At 31.4% G+C, this 8,557-nt stretch overlaps 1 non-coding gene across 1 annotated transcript; it reads right to left on the bottom strand.

Moving 5' to 3' along the window:
* Positions 1-7,365: 7,365 nt before the first annotated feature.
* LOC131181136 (small nucleolar RNA R71) lies at positions 7,366-7,473 on the bottom strand. Its single transcript, XR_009149764.1, has one exon. It is a non-coding gene; the product is annotated as a small nucleolar RNA R71 (small nucleolar RNA).
* Positions 7,474-8,557: the final 1,084 nt, after the last annotated feature.

Raw genomic sequence — 8,557 nt, 5'->3', positions numbered from 1 at the left:
TTGGATATATTTTTTATGAATCAGAATTGTGATCCGACCCGAAAGTTTCACGCTGCGACCCGATTGGGATAAAAAGTGAGATCTGTGATATAAGTGGAGGGCACGGGCCAATAGGCCTGGGCTCGTAGCCCACCATTGATCTCCTTGGAGGTGCGCAAACAACGCCCCTGCGTTATGGACCAATATAAATATTTTAATATTCTACCTTTTAGGGAAGAGTTGTGAGATATTCAGAAAACACACTGAGGTTAGGGTTTGAGAGTTCTGAGTGATTGTATCTTGCTCTTTTCATCATAGTGGAACTTTTTCTCTTGTCTTGTCCGTGGACGTAAATATTACGGTTGAACCACGTTAAATCTTGTGTTATTATTTTTCTCTTTTCTATACTGTGTGATTGTGCGATTTGTGTGTGTGCCTTAGATTTGTGTGCTTGTTATAACATTAATCATATATTATTTTTTCTAATTGGCACATCCCAATGGTTAAAAAAAAATGCATATCACATACTCTATTACTTATTGTTTGTCTGTCACAGAACTCAAAATTGGGAGATTACACATAGATGACCAATAACCTTTTTAGTATTGCCATTACGTGCAGATAGTTCGAGCTCTAGAAGAAGATAAATGGGACATTCCTCTTAAAGATATATGGGATGACAACGACTACAATTTCCTCAGTATCACCACAATTTACCACATTGTCACATTAATTTCAGTTTTGATTTTTATTTTGGTCTTTTTGGGTTTTATTTCTATTTTGATCAAATTTAATAGATAAATTTTTAAAAAAATATATATTTAAAAACAAATGGGATTTTGACTTGAAATTGGACCAAACCAAACCTATAGATTCTAGTTTAGTTCATTGCCCATTTTGATCCATTCTCTTTGGTGATGATTTCCTGTGACATTGCCCTATCTTATAACACTGCTCTAATATACCATTCTCTTCCTTGATCTAGATAACCTTAATGTCGAACTTCTCCAGACTATGGTGCCGAAGCTTCCTAACAATGTCGTTGAACCCAGGAGAAAACCAACCATGGAAACTAACACCATTGGAGAAACTTCATCCAGTGGAAGTGTTAAAGTTTATAAGCCAAGGAGTTTTACTTATAGAGAACTAGCAAAGGCAACAGCAGGTTTCTCCGAGACCAATATACTTGGCGAGGGTCTTTTTGGTGTAGTTTATAAGGGACTCCTACCTAGAGAAGTCAATGTTGCCATTAAAAAACTTAAAGACCTTCCAAATAAACAGCAGAAAGCAGAATTTGAGAAGAAGATTAAGGATATTAGCAGTGTGAATCACTCAAATATTGTTAACCTGATGGGGTACTGCATTGACAAAAATCTCAATAGATTGCTTGTTTTAGAGTATGTTCCCAGCAGTAAATCCTTGAAATATCATTTACATAGTGAGTCCCTTTCATGCTTCCTCGTATATATTCACACAAAAGTATTTGGGCATAGCTATAAATATATGATTTTAATATCTTACAAATTGATGAGATTGTAGGAACGGAGACATTGGACTAGCCAAAAAGAACGAAAATCGCCATTGGTTCTGTAAAAGGATTGAAACATCTGCATGAAGGTTGTGAGTATAAAATTAAATTAATATATATATTCGCTGCTAATTTCTAGGTTTTATATTTTTTTTTCTGTGTTGGTGTAGATAACAATTTTTCATTAATATATTTCCTATTAAAGTTTTTTACTCTTTATATATACAGGTAAAATCATACATGGAGATATGAAGACAAATAATATTATACTTGATAACAATTTTGAGCCGAAGGTAGAGAAATTATAAAAACTTTTATATGATTGGTTCTAATATATTCTCCATTAATTTACTAACCTTAATTTTTATTCAGTGTACAAATTTTGGACTTATCATGTTTTTCCAACCTGAGGAAACTGATGAGTAAGATTTTTTTTTTTTTTTAACGTCTGCAATTATGTTTTAGAGTAGTTAAAATAAAATAAAAATACAATCAAAAGCTTTAATAGAACTGTTAAGTCTTGGATATAAATTTTAATTGAAATTCATAAACAAAAGAAATAAAAATAGAGAAAGAATTCATTTATGGGCTTTTAGTCTTTTTTTTCTTTATAATGCAATTATGCAGATACATAGAATAATAAGAAAACTTCTGAAAAATCAGATATCTATGCCTTTGGTGTGATATTTTAAAGCTGATTACCGGTAGAAATATTAATGAGAAAGGCGGTAATATTATTAATTGGTTACGTCATTAATCTATAATATATTGTGGGTTTTATTTTTTCTCTTTTGTAAAAACTTTTTCCTTTTGATTTTTGGATATTTTTGTCTAGTTATTTATCATAAAATCTAAAATATAAACATATAAGATCTAAGTTAAATCCTATTATACATTTTATGTCTTAAATTTATGATAAATCATATATAAATAAGAATTTCTCTTAATTTATAATTTTCAATAAATGATTTTTACAAGTCATCATCTTTTCATCTTTCCATCTTTCCTTTTCTACCACTTCCAAAATTTTATGAACCATGGGAACCAAATTTTCCCATAGAAGCCCATCTCCAAATCTCCACAATTCCGTGAAGAGAAATCTCAAAACTCAAAATTAGTTTCAATCTTTTTACCAAGACTCAATTTCACAGATTCAGAGAATAACAGAAACCCACATTAGAAAGCACAATTCTAGGGAACACAATCTTCAAAAATCAAGGTTCTGCAATCTTATTTTTACAAAGCCTATCTTTAGCAAAGAAAGAAGAAATGGAAGAAGAGATGAAATGGAAGAAGACTTTATTCTTATCAAGGTTCTGCAATCTTATTATTACAAAGCCTATCTTTAGCAAAGAAAGATGAAATGGAAGAAGAGATGAAATGGAAGAAGACTTTATTCTTATCTTTCATTGACAATGAGAGATAGAGAAAGAATGGTTTTCAGAGAGTGAAAGAGGGAAGGATTATTAAGTTTAAGTTTTATTTAAAAAAATATAAGTTATTAGAAATAATTTAAAAAAAAATTAATCTTATTAGTTGGGATTGATTATATAGATCCTTTTTTGTTATTTAGCTCTATTTGAAATACATTCTGTCTAAATTTAGCATACATTTACAAATATAATTGAAAAAAAAAAGTTCAACTTTGATTGAGAAAAATAATAAATATTTTCTTTTGATGAATATTCAAGCGAGGACTCGAATTGATTTAAAATTGCAAACTTATGACGGATCATAAATGAAGCAAATGATTTATTGTGCTGCTGCTTATGTGTATAAACCTTTAAATCTTTGTCCACAAATGAGCAAGGTAAAAATTTAGTCATATGTTATGTTATCAATGAGTATATTGATTTCAAACTCTTTTTGCTATTAATTAATTATCTGTTAAAGAATTCAAAAAGTGGGTGATTATATATATGATAGACATATAACCTTCTTAACTTTGCTATGTCTTGCAGATAGTTGAAGCTCTTGAAGGACATATTCCTCTAAAGAATAAATGGGATGGGAATGACAACATATTCCTACACAGCTGTTTTTAAGATATTAGAAGAAATTATTTATGTGATATGTTTTAATGAATAATGTTATTAGATTATATTTAATTTGTATTGTTGTTTTATTGGTCTATATTACTTTTTTTAATCAGAAAGTATGATTTATTCATTGTGAATCGTATTATTTACATGGTTTATAATTAAAATATTTATTTATAATTTGTGCTACTTTTTTACTTTCATAGGAAAAAATTTTATAGGTATATATTTTATTTATCAATTTATTGTTAACCATATCATTTACATGGTTAGTGAGGATTTTTAAAATTATTAATTTATTCTGTTAAATTTATTTATTTTAATATAGAAAAAACAGATTTTTAGCAAGGGACTAACGTCTCTGTCGCGAAACAGGTCGCAAAAACCCATTAACAATAAGGTCTTCAGCCGTGATTATAATGCGTCGCTAGACAAGTAGTTAGTTCAACAAATTGATTTTCAGCAACGGACTTGGTCTGCCACAAAAGCTGATGGATCTGTAATTTGTTAGCAACAAATTGATTTTCAACAAATTGATTTTCAACAAATTTTTTTTCAATTTAATTAATAATTTAAAAATTAAAATAAATTGAATCAAATAACTTATTTATCAAAACAATTAAAATTAATTATTTTTAATTTATTTGGTTTCAATTTAATTTGTCTTATTAATTTAATCAATCATTTTAAAGCAATAAAATAAATTAAATAGAAACAAAATCCTATAAGAAAAAGTGCTAAATAAATTTTTTTTTATATATATTCTAAATGATTTTAACGCAATAAAGAGTTTTTCTCCTTTTTACCAACCAAATATCATATTCATTCCTTAAAAAACATAACTACAACAAATTCAAACAATTAGAGAGATTTTCTAATTAATAAAAGTAAATGTTGGCAATATAGCACATAAACAACAAAATCGTAATAATTTATACCGTTTGAAAAATCAAAGTAATTAAAATATTTATAATTGGCACTTCCATCATTAACTATAATCATCCTTCAGTGGAGGCCAACCATATTTGTCTAATAAAATACTGCATTAATATTTAGAAATGTAATGCTTGTTTTTCTTCGTATTCTTCGAAATTGATTAAAATCCTTATACAAAGAATTCTCTTTCTTGGTTTGTTGCTCTTCTTTTGATAGATAATATAATGTTTCTTAAATTTGTTTTTATGTGGATCAAGACTTTGAAAAGCCAATTGATGTTGATTTCCTTGAATTTTCTATTCCCAGTGATGAATTTATTTGCAATAGAGATATTGATTACAAAATGAAAGTTGTAAGTTTAGTTGTAAATTCACAAATGAAAGGTGTCACGAATTATTTCAATGTCGTTGAATCAAATAGGGCTTAGAATGATAAATTTATTCGGCCTAACTTCAAAAGATATTTTATGAGAAACGTTAGACGTAATTCATTTTATCAACATGGTATTTGGGGATGTATATGATGCATGCATTTTGCATAATCATTTAGGTTTAATTTCGTAGCCATTTTATTTGATTATTAGTCACTTTTAGCTAATTTCATTAGTTATTTAGTTAGTTTTTCATAATTGTCAATTTTGGATTAATTTGTAATTTTTACTTTATTTTGTAGGAAAAATGGTGTTTTTGAAGGACTGAAGAGAAATTTTGCCATTGAGGAGTGACTTCTACAGCCAAAGATGTCAAAAACAAGTTTTCAAGCTGAAATATGCATTGACCAAATTGTGGATAACTTGCCGCATAAGCTATGCAGATCTGCATAAGGAGAAAAATCACTGTTCCAATACCTACCGAAATGTGCATAAGGAGACTGCATAGCTTATGCACATTCACGCCTCCCTTATGCACTCTCACGGAATTGTGCATAACCTATGCACCAAGTCATGCAGTTTCGCATAAGTGAACTGAACTGAAAATCGCATAAGGGATCAGATAACTTATGCAGTCCACTTATGCAGTCCCATAAAGGTTTCATTAATGAGCTGGCAGAAGATTCCCTCAGATAATTCCTCCTAGAACACACCATTTTAGGGCTCCATGTCAGAAAAATGCTATAAATAGTCTCATTTCCCATTTTAGAACGGGGGAGACAAGGAGCAGAAAAAGGAAAGGAGAAGAGAGGCAGAATTTGAGGAGTCACTTTCACCTTCCACACCATTTTCAACCAAGATTTGCAGATTTCTTTCTTTCCTTACATTTTTCTACATTTCTAGTGTTTAATTTCTTATTCCTTAGCTTAGATTAAAGCTTTATTTCCATTTAAACTCAATATATCTTGTAAGCATTATGGATAGTGAGTAGTTTTATTTTGATTCTGGAGTAAGGGATGTAATATTTTAGTTATTTTTGTGGATTTGAACTGGGTTAGTCCCAATTTAATGAATTTATGAGGTTTAATCCATTTCTTGTGTGCTTATTCACATGCTTAATGAAGGGCCCCATTAAGTTATGTTCTTAATCCTTGGTTGAAGCACCGAAAGGAGAAAACCAAGTGATAGTTAATCAAGAAATTGGACTTAATTAACTTAGATCTAGAAATAGACTAAGGGTTAAGAGGGATTTAATAGATTGATTAAAGAACCTAATGGGTCTTGGTTAATTTTAACTCCACGAAAGTAGGATTAAGTTAATTAAGACACTTTTTGTCTCACTCGAAAGAGTTTTCAAAGGATTTTAGAATTAATCTCCTTTAAACCCATAAATTTCATGGATTGGGCTAGCTAGGGAAAATCCCAAAATAGCTTGAATATGAAATCCCGAACTCCGGAATCGCCTTTTTATCATTGTTAATTTCTAATCGAATTTAATTACTTGCCATTTTGAATATTGCCATATTTGAACTTGCTTATTTCAATTTGATGTAATTTTAGTTTAATTAATGCATTGTTGAATAGAATATTAATTTTGCATATATAGATTTCACATTCTCAATACCCATTAATTCCTTACTTTAATTTCAAGAATATTTCAATTTACTCAACTTTTTATATCAAAAATTCAATCATTAACACAACTCCTCGTGGGAACGATATCTTTTTTATATTACTTGTACGACCCGTGCACTTGCGGTTGGGCCACATCAAGTTTTTGGCGCCGTTGCCGGGGAGTTGTTTGTTTAAGATTGAATTCTTGATTATTTTAGTTGTTTATAGTTTTATCTTTGTTATCTTTTCATTTTGTGTTTATTTGTTCTTTTTCAGGTACTCTTAATCTTTTATGAGAAGAGCTAGAAGCACAAGTGACACATCCTTATTGTTCAACCCTGAAATTGAGAAATTTTGTAAAGCCAACAAGAAAGAAACCAGAAGAAGGAAAGAAGCTTTGAGAGAAACCGAAATTGAAGCAGACATGGCTGATGAAAGAATTAGAATTGGTGTTGGTAATGCTGGAAATGGTCAAAATAATAAAACAATGAAAATGAAGCCCAAGGGGAAGAAGTTGTTAATGCAAACGTGCCTAGGGGAAGTATGATGGATCATGCTTTTCCACGTTTTGATGACTTGAGAGAGAGCATAGCAAGACCAAGAATTGATGCAAATAGCTACAAGATGGATTTTGGAGTTCTTCAAATGATTCAAAATTCTCAATTTGGAGGACATCCTTCTGAAAATCCACACACACATCTGAAGAAGTTTGCTATGATTTGTGACATGCAAAAACAACCTGGAGTGTCTGATGATGCAGCAAGATTAAAGCTATTCCCATTCTCTTTGAAAGATAGAGCATTGGATTGGCTTGATTCTTTACCTCATAACTCCATCACAAATTGGGAGCAGCTCACTGATGCATTTCTTGCATAATATTTTCCACCTGGAAAAACTCAAGAGTTGAGGAATCAAATGACAGCTTTTAGACCAAGAGAGGATGAAACTCTATATGAGTCATGGATGAGATGGAAGGAATTAGAGAGACAATGCCCACATCATGCCATTCCAAAATGGATGATAAACCAGAATTTTTACACAAATGTCACTCCTGCAATTAGAGGGATTATTGATGCTCAAACAGGAGGAGAATTTATTATGAAGCATGAAGATGAAGCTTATGAGCTATTGGAGAAAATTGCAAAGAACACTCATCTTTGGAGTAGTCCAAGAGGACCAGCTCCAACTCAAAAAAGGCAAGCTGCTGGAATGCATGAGCTTGATCCATTCAACATGATCAATGCCAAATTTGATGCACTCACTAATGTCCTTGCTAAGAAAATGGAGGATTTAAGTATGCTAGTCAGTTCATCATCATGCTCTGGGAGTTCTCAACAAGTTACTTATGCAGAAGGAACAATGAGCTGTGGAGTAGATTATCCTTCATATGCTTGGAGGAATCATCCCAATTTTTCATGGGGGAATCAGCAAAATCAAGCTTCAACTCAGAACTTTCCACCACAACAACAAGGGCATCAATACCAACAACCTAGGCAACCACTACCTAGTTTTCAGCAAAAGAATGCAATTCCTACACCTCTTCCAAGACAGCAAGAACAAAGTTCCACCACAGAGGCTTTATTACAACAAATTCTTGCTAATCAAACTAAGCGTGATGAAGAGATGAGAGAGATGAAAGCAAGGCTGGAACAAATGCAAACACACAATAGGATGCTGGAAAATCAGATTGCACAACAAGCATGCTCATCAAGTACCAATTCTATGGGAAAACTTCCTAGTCAAACAGAAAATCCAAGGGAGCAATGTCATGCCATCACACTGAGGAGTGGTAAAATAGTGCATACTGAGAAGAGTGAAAAAGTTGAGAAGAGAGAAAATGAGAAAGATGTTAAGGGAGATGAAAAACAAGAGAGTGCAGAAAAAGGTAAAGAGGAGGTTGAAGAGAAAGAAGAGAAATACATACCTCTAGAGCCTTACAAGCCACAGCTTCCCTTTCCACAGAGATTTCAAAAAGCCAAGCTTGATAAGCAATTTGGGAAGTTTTTAGAGGTTTTGAAGAAGCTATATATAAATGTGCCTTTTATTGATGCTCTTTCCCAAATGCCTTCTTATGCTAAGTTTCTAAAAGAA

The sequence above is a fragment of the Hevea brasiliensis genome, chromosome 6, assembly GCF_030052815.1.
Source record: "Hevea brasiliensis isolate MT/VB/25A 57/8 chromosome 6, ASM3005281v1, whole genome shotgun sequence".
NCBI classification, from domain to species: domain Eukaryota; kingdom Viridiplantae; phylum Streptophyta; class Magnoliopsida; order Malpighiales; family Euphorbiaceae; genus Hevea; species Hevea brasiliensis.
The sequence above is the reverse complement of the archived record's forward strand: the minus strand, read 5'-3'. Positions and strand labels throughout refer to the sequence as shown.